At 36.8% G+C, this 20499-nt stretch overlaps 1 protein-coding gene across 1 annotated transcript in view; it reads left to right on the forward strand.

Moving 5' to 3' along the window:
- The first annotated feature begins 2354 nt into the window (after positions 1-2354).
- Positions 2355-20499, forward strand: part of LOC126370728 (clavesin-2-like) — a 32452-nt gene continuing 14307 nt past the window's right edge. Inside the window, exon 1 of the mRNA XM_050015755.1 lies at positions 2355-2512. The gene's annotated coding sequence lies outside the window, so the exon portion shown is untranslated. The remainder of the gene's footprint in view (positions 2513-20499) is intronic.

The raw sequence follows: 20499 nt of genomic DNA on the forward strand, positions 1-20499 counted from the left end.
GGGCTCTCACCCGGTATACAATTTAAGACAAAAGGCCTATGGGTGCCCAGTTTGTCGACCGATACACTGTATGAGTGACAACTGTAATTCACTGCTCTTGACTGCCTATAAGTAATAACTTTAAATAACATTAAAAGTATGATTTTTCTTTGAAACATTTATAAAGTTTTATTGATCGGGTAACGAATTATTACTTCGCTTAGAATTTAAACTTCGCGCCAATTCTGTCTAGATGGTGAGTCATAAACAAAATACGTATAATTAACAGTCAATAATAGTAAATATTTGTCATAAGTATATTATTATAACATAACATAACAAATACTTTATTGCACAAACAGGAAAAATCAAAATACAAAAGAGCAATAGAATGATAATTATTATGCTCCATTAATTAATAAATAAAAAGAACTAAAAAGTTGACAATAAAAATAGAAGCGCAACCAAACGGTTGGTAAATGGCAGAGAGTACCAGGCGCTCATAACCAGGCGGAGGTGCGACGCGACGGTCGGAGTCAAGGCGACGTAGTGGCCTCGCGATATAATGTGTTACACAACTGCCCGATCGGGTCTGCCGGGGTTCTTACCATTACGGACATTTACTTTAGAAATACGTATTGAAAAAATATTAATGAAATGATGAATCTAAATTTAAAAAAAAATATTCTATAAGTTCTTCTACAAAATACTAGACCTGTCAAATCTCTGGTTAGGTAAGCGGATCCCGCGAAAAGAATAATTTCAAAGGGTTTCCTAGTAGAGTACCTATGCTCCGTGACCACTAGGGTTTATTAAGGGGAAGTCAGTGTCCAGCTGTGGGAAGTATTTAAAATATGTGATCTTATAATTTTAAATGTCAGTTCTAAATAGCGTGTATGAAGATTTTATGTGAGAGGAGATAGCGAAAGTGGTCTGTCTCCCAGGATCCAGGATTTATTCAAGTGGAATTCCGTGGTCACTGAAAGAATGAAATACATATATTTATTATTAGAACGCCATAGTAACAATAATGTACAAAAGATTAACTTACACAAAATGACATAAACAGAAACAGAAAAGATGCCACACTACGTGGAAGTAAATTTAATATACTAGACCCTTGCCTAGCAGCGGGATACATTCGGGATATTGCATCATTTTTTTATGTACTTTGCGCCGTTTAATGGGTAATGTATATATTTCGTTCCTAAGCCATATTGCGCAAATTACACCTTTTGATACAATGTATTAATCTGATATGAACAAACTGTATTGAACACGCAATAACGCAAGGCAAATATTCACAAATCTAAGCATGATATTAATTAGTAGTAAAGTTTACTTAAAATACAAGAGATGATATCATCATTGTTCCGCAACAATTCCTTTTGTTTTGTGAAGGTTAAACGAGTGAATACAAAACAAAATTACAAATAGAAATAGGTACTTTATTTGCATTTGAAAAGGGTACATTTCTATGTCTATTTCTTACCTCTATTTCTACATATTTCTTAGCTATGACGAATCTACCTTCTTATAACATGAGTCACTTGTGGCTCTCTATCCACAATATGCATTCAAGCGAGTCTATGTATGTTTTTCTACGTGGATATTGATCAAATCGGAGATGTCCATAACAATGGTTTACTACTATCAAATTTGAAACGGAAGATTTGAAAGTAACTGATTTGACTAGTTGGAAACTAGCCTATTGTTCCTGATGTATGCCGAACCGTATAGTAACAGGTTATCATATCACAATAGGTATAGTAACATATTACACATTAATGGGTTATCATATCAGCTCATTCTCCAAATAACTAGACAGTCTATAAATTTTTCAAACTACTGTTTTTTTGACGTGACTTAGTAGGCTTGCCTCAGAACATTGCGGCCACATTTTGATTGCGGATAAGTTAAAAATGGAGACCTACTACCAGCCATATGGCTTAAAATAAAACATAATATAAGTAATAATTATGAGTTACAATTTCTTTCACCCTAAGGTTGCCTGGAAGAAATTGTTGTTTAGCAACAAGCCCGCCGATTATATATCTTCTGCATCTTATGTACTTGTCTTATTTGTTAAGTTTATCTTTGTGCAATATAGTGTTTGTAATATTTTCTCCTGCGTGACCAGTGGTACAGCCGTTTGGTACAGTCATGAGCAATATAATGCATCCACTTTAGGAGTCTGTCACACTAACATATTTGACATTTATTGAGACTTACAGTTCAATTTGTCAAAAAAGTTAATGTGACATGGTACCAAAGTGTATACATATTAATGCTCGTGACCGTACACAAAGCGGCGCGCGGCGGCGCAGGAGTTTCAAACCAGTGGCGAACTCAAAACAACCGCACGAGAGCAACCCACATGGAGCAGTTTTAGTTAAATGCGATATTTTTATCATTTGTGTGTCGGAGCGAGGATCTGAGTGACGCGTGCGCAGTGTTGGACAATAATGTTTATATTGTAAACAATGCAGTGGTTGTGTTCTTACCTTTAATACGGATTTTCATATCAAACTAGGTAAGTAATTATAATTATCTAACGCGTTTCTTTTCTTTTTCAAATAATATTGATAAAAAAAATATACCTTCAAAAGGACGTCTACTACAAAGTTGATTAGACCTTGATAATAATAATTTATGCAGTGTATGTTAGAGTGTTAGATTAGAATATTATTTTTTAAGTGAAAGACAAGTTTTGGCCTTCCGTCCTTATGTTTTTTAATGTTTTTTTTTTTAATACGAAGGTATTTTGGGAAACCAGTTATTCATATTTAAAAATATCTTTATTCACTAGGTAACATAGTTACACTTTAAATCGTCATTTTTTACATAACGAACGTCTCATCCGCCTAAAACTACTGCAGCTTCTCAGAACCTGTATAGCCGGGGAAAAGAAGCTGCACGAAAAACCTCGACGCAGGGCTATAGATGACTTATGGTACATTTGCCGCAAATGGCATTAACTACTTGGCCGGACAAACGGGGAGCGCTGCGGGCTCTGTCGTGTAATACATTACATGGAGTTGAACGCGCTGGCGAGAAATGGTTGAACCAACAGAGATTCTCCTCCTCCGTGGTCCAGTGGTTTGAGCGTTTGGGCTCAAGATCCGGAGGTCCCGGGCTCAATTCCCAGTGGAGACACATCAAGAAAATCACGTTGTGTTCCCTAGTTTGGTTATAGAACAATTACAGGCTGATCGCCTGATTGTCCGAAAGAAAGATGATCCGTGCTTCGGAAGGCACGTGAAGCCGTTGGTCCCGGTTACTACTTACTGGTGTAAGTTAGTAGTCGTTACATGAGCCATGTCAGGGGCCTTTGGCGGGTCAATAGTAACCCTGACACCAGGGTCGATTGGGTTGGTAATCCACCTTACAACCCACACGATAGAAGAAGAGACAGAGATGAAGGTACAATACTAGTTAGTATATATTATGGGAGAAGCTATTATTTTATACAGACATAACATAAACAGCTTACATACGTCCCACTGTTGGGCACAGGCTTCTCGTCAATCAACCATAGTATGGAGCATACTCCACGCTGCTCCCAACTGCGGATTGATGGATGTGTTTTGTACAGTCATGAGCAGAAATCAGAATCATTTATTCAACGTAATTATCATGGATAAACTTGTTGAAGGTAAATGTAACATTTTTGAATTTAAGTACGTCATTTCGCAAGGTGTTATGACTGAGGAGAAGAAATGACAAGAAACTGCAACAGCAACACATCTTTTAAATCAATGAGGGTACATTACAAGTTATTTAATAACTAGAGGAACACATTCAATACCAGACATTTTTATCATTTAGGTAATCATTAATCTTATAATAAACTTTTTTACATAAAGTAAGCTTCACGTGAGCTTTAAAAAATATAATGTACCCACTTTAGGACTCTGTCGCACTAACATTATTTGACATTTAGTGAGACTTACAGTTCTATTTGTCAAAAAAGTTAATGTGACATGGTACCAAAGTGTATACATATTAATGCTCGTGACCGTACGGCTATTATCCGGGGCCAACGGCTTGACATGCCCTCCGAACCACAAAATCATACATGCCGGATCATACATCACGGATTTTATAGATGTGGTAATAAATAATTATTATGTATGTAACAGCCTCCGTGGTCTAGTGGTTAGAGCGTTAGGCTCACGATCTGGAGGTCCGGGTTCGATTCCCGATGGGGACATTGTCGAAATCACTTTGTGAGACTGTCCTTTGTTTGGTAAGGACTTTTCAGGCTTGAATCACCTGATTGTCCGAAAAAGTAAGATGATTCCGTGCTTCGGAGGGCACTTTAAGCCGTTGGTCCCGGCTATTAGCCGTAAAAACACCTCCACCAACCCGCAGTGGAGCAGCGTGGTGGAGTATGCTCCATACCCCCTCCGGTTGATTGAGGGGAGGCCTGTGCCCAGCAGTGGGACGTATAAAGGCAGTTTATGTATGTAATGGCTATTCGACGGAAGATTTACTTACTATGTATAAACACGCTTGTTAATAAACACCAGTACTGTTTTTAAGTTTGAACAACCAGGGCAGATAGTTTTATAAAAACTACTAAGTCATCAAACTAAGTCGCCAAAGAGCAATGGAACGCAGTATCCTAGGCGTCAAACGAATCGACCGTGTGCGAAACACTACACTGCGCTCCAAAACGGGTATCACTGATGTAGGGAAAAAGTCCGCCAAACTGAAGTGGGACTGGGCCGGACACGTTTGTCGGATGCATCCGGAGCGATGGGCACGAGTCATCACTGACTGGGTACCTCAGGGCGGGCATAGAAGTCGAGGAAGACCGCGTAAAAGATGGTGTGACGACCTCAACGCTTATCGGAAGGATTGGCCGGAGATCGCGCAAAGTCGAGAGGAGTGGAAAAATCAAGGGGAGGCCTTTGCCCAGCAGTGGGATCAAATAGGCTAAATAAGATAAGATAAGACTAAGTCATCATCATCTTTTTAAGAGAACGCACTTGTCGGTGAAGCATTTTCCATTCCAGTCTATCAAAAGCCTTTTTTTGACGTGACTTATTGTAGATTTGCCGCAGATGGCATTAACTACTTGGCCGGACAAATGGGGAGCGCTGAAGGCTCTCACCCGGTACAACGTTTAGACAACAGGCCTGAGGGTGCCCAGTCAAAAGCCAATTCCTTGACTTCCCTATAAACACTACGTTAACCTTTACCTAGCAAGTACTTTAGTTAGCGATAAAATTATCGATCCATTCAATAAAATGTGTCGAAATTGATAAGTTTGTTTTTTCCCTAACATGCGTGTCACGTGATGTTGTTAGTACATACATACATAAACACACGCCTATTTCCCACCGGGGCTTACCCAGAGTAGAGACTATAGAATTCCATTTGCTTCGATCCTGACACACTTCTCTTGCTTCCTCCACATTTATCGATCGCTTCATACACGCACGCCGGTTCAAAGTAGATCGTATGAAACCTTTTCTAAGGACATCTCCAATTTTGATTTTGTTAGTGTTTTGACAGAACGCCATGATTTGTTTGGGTTCACATATTAGCACCAATCGACAAAACGACAATTATATCGTCAGAATCGATAAACCGTGACAATATTTTATCAAGTTGCGTATGTAATTATGAGCCTATTGCCATAAACCGGGCTTTAATCCTGGAAACCACGTGTTTTCAAATATCTGTGATCCAAACATGAATTCCACCAAACATCAATATGTTATGTAAAACTATTACCTTACTTAACCACGAAGTAACCTGAATTACCCATAACAAGTGCAACGAATGACATAACTTCAAACGGTGATTTTGATGTAATTTGTTCTCATTAGCCTTTACAATTTCTGGTGTAATTTGTTGCTTTTTTTTGACGTGACTTATTGTAGATTTGCCGCAGATGGCATTAACTACTTGGCCGGATAAATGGGGAGCGCTAAAGGCTCTCACCCGGTACAACGTTTAAGACAACAGGCCTGAGGGACCTCCGCTCAGGGCGTCGTCTGAGAGGAAAATATTTGAAACTAGTGTCGATAGCGATAAGCGCTGATTGAGGGAAATCGTCGACCACGTTGGCAGGGTCGGTATCAGTGTCCTGAGTAGTCTATTGCAGATTCACGACATACATAGGTATGTAGTGCATTTACTCTGTCTTCTATCGCATGGGTTGTGAGGTGAATTACCAACCTCATCAACCCTAGTCAGGGTTTCTATTAAGCCGCCAAAGTGGCATGGTTCATATAACAATTACTCACTTACATACATCAGTAAGTCGTAACCGGGACCAACGGCTCAACGTGCTTTCCGAAGCACGCATCTTACTTTCAGACAATCTGGTGATCAGCCAGTAATGTCCTAACCAAACTAGGGACCACAAAGTAATTTTTGTGATATGTCCCCGGCCTATAAGTGACCGGGAATCGAACCCGGGACCTCCGGATTGTGAGCCCAACGCTCAATCACTGGACCACGGAGGTCGCTCCACAGTGGTGTCCGAAAATAATAAATCTTTCTTTGTTTCATTATATTTCTTTGTTTGTTATTTAACTTACAGGTTATTGTACAAGTATAAAAAATCGTAAATTAAATAAAATGCAATACAAAAACTCTTTATTATACATAGCGATTAAACACGTAACCCTCCTTTTTGTTTCGCCTCGGATAATAACAATCACAAACCTACAAAAAAAAAGTGTTTAAAGTGTTTACTTCCTATTTTTAATTTCAAAGTCTAATATGTAACTCATAGACTAAAATAGACAATTAGACATACTCAGTTTTTCGCAATTTAGCTGCATGTTAACCTTATAGATCAACATATAGACAAGAATGAATATTAAAACTCATTGTTTCGGGCTTTGCGACCTTACATATCGGTGTTGAGGACTGACATTCAAAATGTTTCTAAGAAATAATATCTGAAGCTACTTAAAAAGATCATAGTTCAACAGACATACATAGATACGATATGTACCTATGTAATAGGTTAGATGACTGGGTCACAGATAAATTATACAGGTGTTAAAGACATCACTCTTGTCGGAAAATTCATGAAAATTTTAGTCTTTTTTAATTATTTTTAGTTCCATACTTTTGCGACGAAAAATTCTACTTGATATCAAGACCCTGTCACAATGTCACTAACACCAAATCAAATAAAAAAATCAAATCAAATATATGTACTTTATTGCACAGAACTAAAATTACACCCACACCCTGACACAACACCCTGTATAATGCTTTGATAATTTTATTTGGAGATTTGTGCCCGGTATTACATGAGACATAAAAATAGCTGGCTAACAGTGGGTGTATAGGTATACTTACTTGCCTACTATACACCTGCCTATCCTTTTGGGGATAGAGGCGTGATCCTATGTTAGAAATAGACGCCGCCAGTCTAAGATGATTACAAAATCTCTTTTTCTTTTTGACTGATTTACAAAATTTAATTAGGAATTGCGTAACAAAGAGTAGGTACGTCGTTTCACCACGTTTATTATTATGACGTCATACATAAATGTATTTCTAAATAAAATATTCCATAAAAACTGTTTTGTTTTGAGGTTTCGTAAATCAAGATCGCGCCAAACTCGTATTGGTACGGGGCTAAAGTATCCTTTCTATAAATAATACTTGAGGCCCCTATAGCCGACAATGACCTTGACCATTCTGCCAAAATCAGAGAATTGACAAAAAATTGTCAACCAAAACGAGCGAACATAGAAACGTCACGGAGTCGCTGTACTACTTATCGTTTATTTTCTTCATTTCTTTTCTTTTCTTTTCTTCATTTTAGAACTTACTATAATATCCCGTACGGCTGAAGGTCTAATGATACGTTGTGGCTCCGCCCACCCCTATAAGACAAATCACACATTATTTATTGCACATACATACAGGAAACATTGGCCTGATTCCTGCAGACATTTCCTAATTTTATTTTAAGTTATAACTGTCATTTTCTAATCCGCCGAAAAGGAAAGGGACGGGAGATTGACAACTACTAATTTTAACATTCTTTCATCTCGCTCATATGCAGCTAGTTTGACGTGTGCTGTCAACTTAATTCTGTCGGTTTATTGGCCAATAAATAAATTAAAAAAAAAATGGGAGGGCTTTTAAATTTCTGGCTAAAATTGACGTGTGTTCCATAAATTTTATGCGTGTCGATAACCGTCCCTTTCCTTTTCGGCATATAAGAAGATGACAGGTATAACTTAAAATAAATTTGGATGGTGTGTACTGTAATCAGCACCACTGATAATAAACATCTTAAAATAAACATTGATTATAAAAAGTTACTCCTATGTTTTTTAAAAAAATTTTTTTTGCAAATAATGTGGCGAAGTCTTTCCAGCCCTAGGACACTTATATATTATTTCTAATCGACAAAAGCGGTGTCCTTTATATCCAAATTCCTTGTTAACTATTCTACCTTGGTAACTACGTAATTTTATTGCCAAAACGCGTGTAAAAAAACTTGTTTATTCATTAACATAAACTTACTAACTAGACATAACTTATAAATGTCTAGCGATACAACTCGGTTTTACCTTGGTGTTTCTTTTTATATACCAGTCTTAGAAAAATGCACATAAAAAAAATAATGCACTTAAAACTGCATGCAAATCTGCCCAATAGTTGTCAAGATTTTACTGGCTACAATCTAACGATGGCCAGAACCTAGACTTGAAAGCGGTTTATGTATACAAGCGGTTACGGTAACACTACCATTTTACGGACCAATAGGAAATCGATACCATAATTTCTTATCGGTATAATAACGGTAGCCGTAACCTTAACCGCTTGTATGTCCATAGAATAAGGAATAATACTATTCATATGTACGTATAGAACGGCAACTCTCCGCTCCCCACCAGCTTCTGAGCTAGGTTTACCTCACCCCCCCTCGAACATAGTTTAGACTTGAATCTTGATGTTTAGGCTTGATTCTTGAGCTAGGCCGTGACATTTGCTGAGCTGAAGCCGTTTCGGCACTATGTATAATTATTATTATTTTTTTTGTTAATTAGTGTTAAGTATGCCGAATAAATATTTTCTTTCTTTCTTTTCTTTAATCGTATGGCGTCAGACGTCACACACACAGATGCGCGTGTACGATAACGTCAATGTGTGGTGTCTGTGTAAAACGAGATTGTTTCTATGAAGTTACCGGGGTGTGGTATTTTTTAACCGTCTCAAGCTCCGGTGAGAAAATAGCTACATTTTGTTAGAAACGTGCTTACCTGTGCCTGTGTTTCTTTTTATATTCCTTTTATCTGTCTTCTGTGTAGTGTTTCCGATCGATAGGCCACTATCGATTAATAATTGATAGTCTATCGATAGCAAGACTATCGATTGAGAGCAATACTAACGGTACTATCGATAGTATTGATGTTCTCAGCAACAATAGTCATAGTCATTTATTGATAATAATAATATAATGATGTATAGTATATATGATGTTATCGATAGTATCGATAACATCGATAGGCATATCGATAACATGGCTTTTTTCGGATGAAAACTATCGATAGAAGGACTATCGATAGTTCGGCAAAACTACTTCTGTGTAAAAATAAATATATAATATCTAAGTAAGTACGTACATAAAAACTGATTTAACTTTGATGACGATTAAAATGTTATGCAAAAAAATGAGACAAAAAATGACCTACTCGTGATTTGCGTCACGAGGATGCGAATAAAATGGGTTGCAGTTTTTTATGATTTTTATGTTAAGTATATAGGTAGTTAGCCTTCGATATTTTATGTTAACCTCTAGACCACGGAGGCCGTCACACTGACTCACCACTTTCGCTTCTTCCACTCTTATCAAAGACTTCATGCATGCTCGCTGGTTTAGAGTACTCTTGAGCTGACCTTTCTTTAAAACATCCTAGATCTGATGGAGGTAGGTACGCCTAGTATTTCCTCTTCCGGCCAAAAATATAAAGTATATATTTATCTTATCTTTATATTATTACAAACCCTATCTCATAATAGTCTTCCTCGACTAGCGTCAATGACCGAAGGACGGTCGAGTCATCGCGTGTAGTGCCGTGGAAACCAGTTTGCGGGACACCCGGTAACGTGCGCGGGCGCAACGTGATCTAAACATTAAAATAATGAACAGTGCGCGATCGTTTCCTTATTTTGTTCACTCATTTGTTATTTTGTTTACGAGTGTCGCCATGTTTATGTCCTTTTTTTGTCATTATTATTTTTTGAGATTTTACAGCCATGGTAGCTTAGTTTGATATAACGCTTGCCTCTCATTGTGAATCGAATTCCAGCACGATTTGCAAATTCATATTCCGAATCATAAATTATTATCAAGAGCTCAGCGGTGAAGGAAAACATTATTTATTTATTTCTTTACATTTCACAACTTAACAGTGCAGAAGCGCAAATGCGCCGTGAAACTGTCAATATACTTAAACAATAATATAATTAAACATATGAAATTTAGGTGTAAACAATATAAAAACATATTTAATTTTCACACATCATTCATCATCTCGCAGAACCTCAGACACTCGCGACACACATACGTCCACTCACCCACAAACAGATCACACTCTGGTGCTGACGCAAGGAGTGCATTAAGCATGTGCACGGCACGGAGAAGTGGCGAGTGTGTGGGCGTCACATCATCATGAAGAACTCGTGAAATAAGTTACGAATGCTGATGATGAAAATGATGATTATATTGTAGATTTTACACTCACAATAACTACACTGGCGAGCAAAACTACGTATATATAAAAATATTTTATATTAATATACTTTTGTTCTAAACTATGTATATAAGTTTTGAATTGATTTAAAAAAAAAAAACATTTTATAGATAATTTAATTAGCTTTCTTTGTTGTTACTTAAATATACAAAGTTAAAATCATTTTCGAGTCCCTTTTACTTATATCGAAAGTTTATTTTAAACTTATGGATAGAGTTAAAGCCGTGACTGTGCTATACATCAGACCGTTTTATAATTTTAAAATTAGAATTAAGTTAATGCTGTAATGTAAACCATATATCAGTGCTTTATATAAATAAATGTATCTTAATTTATTACAATTTAAAAAGTTTAGTAATAATATTGGAGGAGATGATGGGAGGAGCTCGGTGGCGCAGCGGTAAACGCGCTCGATCTGCGAGTGTTGAAGTTAAGCAACTTTCGCAAAGGCCGGTCGTAGGATGGGTGACCACAAAAAAAAAGTTTTCATCTCGAGCTCCTTCGTGCTTCGGAAGGCACGTTAAGCCGTTGGTCCGGGCTGCATTAGCAGTCGTTAATAACCATCAATCCGCACTGGGCCCGCGTGATGGTATAAGGCCCGATCTCCCTATCCATCCATAGGGAAGGCCCGTGCCTCAGCAGTGGGGACGTTAATGGGCTGATGATGATGAGCAATAATATTAATTAAAATATTGCAGATCAGTGTATTTTACAATAAGTTTAATATTACAATCTACATAACAATATGTATGCACTGCATCTGCAGTCCACAATGCAATACATAATTTGTTTATCTAGAATGAGCGACTCGCTTATCATCATGGACTCCCGACCCTTGCCCTCTTCGTATTTAACTATAAACGAATTGGTATTGGTCACTTTATATTTCAACACTTTAAATACAATGCATATTATATTATATATTATTATTATGTAGTATAACGCCTCGTCCTCACTAGGCGACGTTATCGGCCGACGTCGTCAGATTTCGCCCGGCGATTGGGGGGTTGGAGAGAAATATCTATCCAACTATTATAGTCGCCTTATAGTGAAAACCACGTAAACACCTTTTTATAACCAAAACAGGTAAAACCTAACCCATCCAACCGTATCTTTTAAATCTATTGTACCGATCTTTGAATAAACCATATCGTCACTGGAAAGGCAACATTACGGTATCGCAATGCTACCCAGACAGATCGACGCAGAATGAAACGCTGATTCCGAATATGTATATAAAAAAACCCAAAATACCTATTTTGGCGCTTACGTAATTTTGCCTTTCCAGTGACGATATATTAATATGATCAAATTAGTTTATGAGATTGTCATTATTATTGGAGATATTTCGCACACTCTTAGAACACTTTACCCTAGTGATGAACACAGATTATATTAAAATTTTATTAATTTTATTCAGTATTTGGCAATGACAATTTGGGTAAACTGGCTACCTTTAGAGGTGACAGGAAGGTCATATACACGATTTTTGCGAAAATAAACACTATCCGACTGATTTAAGAGTACGATTAATACGATTAATTAAGACGAAATCTCGAACTGGTTTTAGAATTAGCGTAAATTATTTTTTCCTTACACAGGTACCGAGTTCAAAAAAAATTGCTGTTTTCTTTATATTTTACCCTGTAGGTACCAAAAAGAGCATAGCGATTGAGTCCTTTTTTTTGACGTGACTTGTTGTAGATTTGCCGCAGATGGCATTACCTACTTAGCCGGAAACAGCCCAGTACTACCGATGAAGTGTATATGGTATGTATTCTTTGTGTCCTTTGTTAGGTAGGTACTATGAGTTTTGTCTTTGAATTACCTCACTGCGGCGAAGCAGAAAGGAGGGTTATGTTTTGACCGCTGTATGTACAGTCATGAGCAATATAATGTACCTACTTTAGGACTCTGTTGCACTAACATATTTGACATTTAGTGAGACTTACAGTTCAATTTGTCAAAAAAGTTAATGTGACATGGTACCAAAGTGTATACATATTAATGCTCGTGACCGTATCTAAGTGTGCATACACGTCTGTTCCCACCTATTTATTTCCAAGAAAGAAACGGAGGAATATCCGTTTCTTACACACGTCTCTTTTTGTGAAAGAAATATTTTTTAAAAAATAGTAATTCAAAAAATAAAATAAAAATCAGCACCACACACACCTTCGAAAAGTCCGGAACTCTATAGCCATATGTAAATTACTTAAATAATAATCATTTTATAATATTGTACGCTTACATGGAACAGATTAAAGAAAAGGTTAACGTCGTGTCTTATAGGGAAGTCAAGGAATTGGCCTTTGATAGACTGGAATGGAAAATGCTACACCGACAAGAGCGTGGCTCTTAAATTGATGATGATAATATTGTAATAATGTAATCAATTAAACATTGTAATTTGTAAAGTAACCAATTATAAAATAAAAAAAAATAAAATCATTATTATTACTAAAAAATAATTAATAAATAAATGATTTTTGTTTTTATAGCAATTACCCGTGCTTAGAAAAAATTCACAAAGAGAAAATCTAGAAAAAGTAATGTAATTAGATGAATGTAATGTTTGGATGATGATTAGATGAATGTGATTAGATGTTGCACTGTCCCGCACCAAATTGTAATAATGTTTCCTATCCACTGGTTGCCTGGAAGAAATTGCTGCTTAGCAATAAGGCCGCCAGATTGTACTGTATCTATCTTCATCTGTGTGAATCTGTTCTGTATGTTGTGTGCAATAAAGTATATTTGATTTGATTTGATTTGATTTGTAATTATTTTTTATTACTTATATTATTTTTTAATTTTATTAAAGTTCGTAAATGTGGCGTCCAATATGGAAATAAATGTTTTTTCTTTCAAATATATCAGAATATGAGAATTAATAAATACCTACCTATTCATTTTTGCACAAAACGTCCTTATAATCCTTATAATAAATACCTTTTGTATGTTACACCCACTTGTGGAGTGTATTCATGCAATAGCGTGTCCATTTCATAAAATTAATCTACTGCAATAAGTAGTTGTTTCAGAAATAAGTTTTTATTGCCTTTTTTCATGCAAGCTGAAAGAGAAAAACCGCCTTTGTCTTGCTAATGGTTCCGAGAAGGTAGAAATTATTTTCATTGGCCGAGTAGTGACTGTCATCTAGGCATGTATACAATACGTAAAGAAAAAAAATCGACGAACATGTTTATACGATAAAAATGTGACTCATTGATTAATAATACCCCCTCCGATTGATGGAGGGGAGGCCTGTGCCCAGCAGTGGGACGTATATAGGCAGTTTATGTTATGTTTTATGTTGTTTAATAATAAGTAGGCTAGTTTCCAACTAGTTAAATTAGATATCTTTTACTAAACGTTAAAACACGAAATTACTATGGAATTTGTATGAAAAAGCACACTGTGACGTCATAGAAAAACATGATAAAATGTCGAACTTATTACGTTTTACTTTGTTTAAATTCCGTAGCCACTTGAGCGGCTATGTATACCTATTTTATGCGATAGGCTGCAATTTTATCATTACTTTTCGTAAAATACTGCATGTAAAAGTATTTTTTGATAAATAGCCGATCATACTAAGATTTATAGCTTTCCTGTGATAGGGAGGGATCTCTTTCCCTCCGTGGTCTAGTGGTTAGAGCGCCAGGCTCACGATCTGGAGGTCCGGGTTCGATTCCCGATGGGGACATGGTCGAAAACACTTTGTGAGACTGTCCTTTGTTTGGTAAGGACTTTTCAGGCTTGAATCACCTGATTGTCTGAAAAAGTAAGATGATTCCGTGCTTCGGAGGGCACGTTAAGCTGTTGGTCCCGGCTATTAGCCGTAAAAACTCCTTCACCAACCCGCAGTGGAGCAGCGTGGTGGAGTATGATCCCTGCTCCATACCCCCTCCGGTTGATTGAGGGGAGGCCTGTGCCCAGCAGTGGGACGTATATAGGCTGTTTGTGTTATGTTATGTTACCTATTAAAGATATTTTTGAATTTGAAGTCATCAAGTTTCGGTTTAATTTATAAACTATATTGACGGAGCGAATTGCTGTACTTAATTATGTTTAAATGGCCATTATAGCGTGCTGCCAGTTTAACAAGAGGTCTCGATGTCATCAGCGTCCTATAAACGGTACTATTACAATCCTAAACACGTCTCATACTACATTGTACAGTGAGATTCGAAGGTTCTTTACAACATTGTTGAGTATATGGTGTAACGGATAGACAAGTTGGATTAATAAAGTACGTAAAATTGAAGTCGAGAAACTGCTGCCACCTAGCCCAGCCGTAGTAGCCTAGTTGGTAGAACGCTTGCCTCTCACTTTAAAATCGCAAGTTCGAATCCAGTACAAGCCTAAACCAATGATTGTCGAACTTGTTTCCGAATTCATGTTTGGATCATAGATGATTATCACGTGCTCAGCGGTGAAAACATCGTGAGGAAACCCACATTCCCGAGCAATGCATTAACGGAGGTATGTGACTCAACCTGTATTGGGCTGGGTTGGAAGGTCAGACAGACATTCGCTTCTGTAAAAAACTGGACCTGTCAAATCTTCAGGTTAGGTAAGCGGACCCTGTGAATAACGGTATAATGCTAGGGAGATTAATAATCAAAGTAAACTTACTTACTTAAAAAGCCGCCACCAATCGCACCTGAATTGTTATTTATACGTTAATATTCATGTCAGTTACCTACCTACGTGCCACAAATGATGAGTGCTGTGAAAAAGGTGGATAGGACAGAGTATAGGCAGTAAACCTACCACATAGGGCCAAGGGCCAGGTGTCTAGGCTCCAGTAAACCCGTCACTGGAAGTAGAAGAATAAAGTAAATAAACTTTTTAAACTGGATAGCTTCCTAGGCCAAAGATAAATTATTAAATTCTGATTACTAAATAAAGACAAATCTAGAAAGGTGACAAAAAACTTTTTTTTTCTATTTAACCTATTTATGAATTTCAATAAAGAAAAATGTAATAATAAGTGCGACATTTTGTCACGTTTTTCTATGACGTCTCAGGTTTATTCTTCATACAAATTCCATAGTGCGTTTTGACATTTAGTAAAAAGTAACTGATTTGACTAGTTAGAAACTAACCTATTGTGCGTTTCTAGGCGTTTCGCTGCCAACCAGGAGTAGAGTAGCAAATATGTTTAAAACCCAGTCCGTCTAAATAAACCGTGACCTTCTTTTTATACAGGATGTTAGTGACATCGTAACGAATACTGAGGGGGATGATTCAGACCATGATTCTGAGTTGATATCAAGTGGAATTTTCAGTCGGAAAATTCATGAAAATTTTTGTTTTTCTTTTTAATATTTTCTGTTCCATACTTTTGCGACGGAAAATTCCACTTCATATCATCTCAGAATCATGGTCTCAATCATCCATCAAAGTTTTCGTTACGACGTCACTAACATCCTGTATATAAATGATAAAATTCTTTATTTTGCGTGGAAACATTATGGTAAAAGTACAATAATAAAATACAACATGTTCACGGTAGTACCTACTATAGGCATACCATTGGACGGCCGACCACGGCCCACTTTCGCACTAGGATCTAACCTGTATTGCGGAGGCAGAAGCGCGTCAGGCTACCTTAGATATAATTGGAGCAAATCCAGAAACCAATACAAACAAACGCCCTTTATTGCACATATACAAAACAAACATGATATTATGATTATGTGTACCGTACATAAAATACACAACAAACAATTACAACATTTATAAACAACACAAAAATTTACCTTACTTCCAATGAAAGTAAGATCAGATCCGGATAATTTCGCAAGTGATATTTTGTATCGTTTCCAACTAGGCTTAACCCTGAAGGTTTTAATGGTTTGAAGGTGAGCCGGTGAAAGGCTCCTGTCTCCTGACCATATTCATCGTTTGGTCGTGCATCTGGCGAATCATAAAACTTTATGGTGTATATCCATTTATTACTTTGGTCCTTGTCATAAAGATGTAACGTAGGTGTGCGCGTGAACTTAAATAAAGTTTTTAAGGTTTAAGTACATATTTTCGAATAGTTCTGCGATCGCGACTTCGATCGCGCGGACTTCAGTTATCGAATGAGTTCCATTTCTAGATTCCCATCTCTCTATGTATACAATTTTTATCCAAATCGATTAATCAATTTTGTTTTTTACACAACCGGTTAAGGTAACAACCCTTTCACGCTTAATGTAAATTGCAATAAATTAAAAATAATTACTGGCAATAAATTTATTTTATTCTTCTTCTTCTTTAATCTGCTGCCTCTCTTTTTACCTCTTTCGATAACTCTTTCTGTCAACAAATCATTTTACAGGACGCGTATGTTGACAGTAAGAGTTACGGAAAGAGGTAAGGAGAGAATAGAAAGAGTTATTTTCGCATTTAAAGTAAGTAATATCTAACCATATATAGGGTAGAGTAATTAATATCTACTCAGAACCGGCGTGCGTGTATGAAACGATTGATGAATGTGTTGGAAGCAAGAGAACTGTGTCAGGATCGAAGCAAATGGAATTCCACAGTCTCTGTTTACCCCTGTGGGAAATATGCGTGAGTTGTGTATATATCTAAAAATATATGTATTTTTTTAAGTTGTACCAACAGACGCAATTTTGTTGAAACATGCAACTATTATTAGGCATGTAATCTTTGCTTCTAGCTTCATGAATTACTAGGACAATATTAGTACCTATAGATTGTGGTATCCCCGTTCTATGTAAGAGGATATCGCCAGCTATCCATGAAACAATAAGCAGGTATTTATAACATTCGTCCTAAGGACCCCAGCTCACTAGGACACCAATGTGGTGCCACCCAAAGGCCGTAATATACGATCCCGACGACTTGATTACTCTAGCCATAGAGGCAGCAATCAGCTCGCGACACCACTTCAGGACCCCGATACCGACCCCGCCGGCGTGGTCGACGATTTCCCTCAATCAGCGCGTATCGCTATCAATCCACTAGGGTCGATTAATTCTTTCAAATATTTTTCCTCTCAGACGACGTCCTGAGCCGAGATTCGCGTCCAACTGGGCACCCTCAGGCCTGTTGTCTTAAACGTTATACCGGGCGCCTTCAGCGCTCCCCATTTGTCCGGTCGAGTAGTTAATGCCATCTGCGCCAAATCTACAATAAGTCACGTCAAAAAAAAAAATAGGTGGTGCCACCATAAAAATGTATGCAGTGGACAGCTGGTGTCTTGTCGGTTGCGCAACCATGTTGTCCCAAGTTTCATTTAATAAACCGTACAGTCAAAAGTCCTTCATTTTGGATTGGTGTATTCAATCTTGTTTGTAAACAATGTTAACAATATTTATTATCTATGTTTTCATATTGAGTCCAAATTATCTGTAGCAGTGGAACATTACGCACACAAAACGATAAACATTGATAAAATTGACGTATTCAGGTCTATTAATTAAATACTGTATGTAAACAACAAAATTAAGTGCATATTACTAATTTGCATTACATTGTTAATATAATATATTTAAAGGAACGTAAAGGGTTATTTATATGGTTGTGAGATTGCCGTTTCATGGTAGACGTAGGTAAACGGGCAAGGAATTTCGAATTATAGTTTTTGAACGTTTTTCTTTGTAATTCTCGCTTCAGGACGTGTGTTAGGATCAGTGATGTACCCTTTCTGCGAATGTTTTTATTTTATTTATTTATTATTCAGGTATCCAACAGCTTAATGTGTATTCAATGATGTTGTTACAATCTTAATACTAAACGCTAAGCAATTAACAGGTTACCCCATATTTTTTAAATTACAAAATGTTATCAAGTATAAAGCGCATTACGCAATGATGTTCAAAGTAATACAATGAAAAACAAAACAGTCTAGAAAAAGAGAAATAAAAAAAAATAAATAGTGACTTGTACATTACAACTAAGAAAATAATAATATTAATAATAAGAAAGAAAGCTAATTATGATCGATGGAAACCAGTATATGAGTTTTATAATATACCTGTTTAATGTTCGCACTTTGGGGACGTATGTTGGGTCGGTTGGGTCTTAAACATAGTTTCGACATCACCACAGTGCGAGTAACGAAAGCGCGACAACACTATATAGCTAACCATTGACATAAATAAAATAAAATCGAATTGGAAACTCCTCGCCAATGCTCTCTAGTTGCATCTTTGCGCTGTGTATATGTTTAATTATTATTGATGATTAAACGAACTTACCAAGTGAAGTTCTATCATAATTATGCGAAGCATTTCGTCCGAAGAGATTAGTATTTTATACTTGTAGTAACGCATAGATGCTACCACTCTGCACTGTATTTGAGAGTATTTACAATATTTTCTTAATTTTTATTTTTTAATGTAGGGTATCTCCATATTTGCCTCACTCTCGCCAACTTCGTTCTCGTCATTAAGTTGAGGCTTCAGTGTTGATCATTTATGTCAATTTCCTTGGTTTATTGGGTTTCTACATAGAAGGGAGGGTGGGATGTGTATACTAATCTCTTCGGACGAAATGCTTCGCATAATTATGATAGAACTTCACTTGGTAAGTTCGTTTAATCATCAATTATGCTTTGCATTTCGTCCTCGAGATTAGTATTTTATACTTGTAGACTTTGAGAGTTAAATTGGGAAATTGACTGATGGTAATAAATAATAATTTACATTTTCATAGACCAAAATGTTATAATTTCTATCTCAATTAGTAACCTGATTATTATTATTATTATAATAATTATAACAGATACAAAATCATTTTAAAGACAAATTATAAATGGATTGACTTCTATAACAAACTAAGGCAAACAAAACATAATAATTTTAAACTCTGGTAATTATAATTATTGATACCTATTTAATGGTCATCAAAGACTGCTCTAGCCAGGGACAAATTATCTTTCCTAATAATGGTTCTATCGTAGAACCTAGCAAAGGTATTAGAGTGTCCACTCCAGCCGGCGGTGCTGCGTATAGCATCAATGTTGACGCCGAGCGAGCGAGCGCGCGACGTGCTCGCGTGGCGCGTGCTGTGCGCGGAGAATATGCTAGTATCGATACCACACTCGCTCAGCGTACGCTTGATCCACCGGCTGAGGGTCTGTGCACCTACCGCCTTATGTGGTTTACTCACTGCTATGAATAAATTGTCAGACTTTCGTAACACGCTTGTCCTATCTAGGTAAGACGTTAGTGTCTGTGCGGGGCAGATAGAGGGTTTATCATTAAAGAATGGTAAATAGAGAACAGGTTGTTTCGAGCCGGGTTTGGAAGTTTTAATAAGGTCAGAAATTTTAATTGAAATTAAGTTGTTTTGACTGACTATATTTTTTATATTTATTTTTGAAAACGTTTGCATTCTGTGGGCTGAGGCTAGAGCTAACAAGGTTAAGGTTTTTCTAGATAACTGATCTAACGATATATTTTCATTTGGATACCAAGTGTCTATAATATCTAAGACGCAATTTGTGTCCCAAGTAGCATTATATTTGGGAAGGGGTGGTCGTAACCGGTAGACCCCCTTGAAAAATCTAAGTATTCTATCGTCCTTGGCTAAATTAGATCCTAATAAGAGCGAAAGAGCAGATCTGCATGAATTTAAAGTGCCATATTGGGAACCAGAATTAAATAAATCAGTCAGGAAGTATATAACTGTGGGCACAGAAGCCACATATATGTCCAGATTTTTTGACTCACAAAACAACCACCACTTTTTTAAATATACGTCGTACTGCTTGATAGAACTAGCAGAAAGAGAGGCTAGCATG

Source organism: Pectinophora gossypiella, chromosome 11 (assembly GCF_024362695.1).
Source record: "Pectinophora gossypiella chromosome 11, ilPecGoss1.1, whole genome shotgun sequence".
NCBI classification, from domain to species: Eukaryota; Metazoa; Arthropoda; class Insecta; order Lepidoptera; family Gelechiidae; genus Pectinophora; species Pectinophora gossypiella.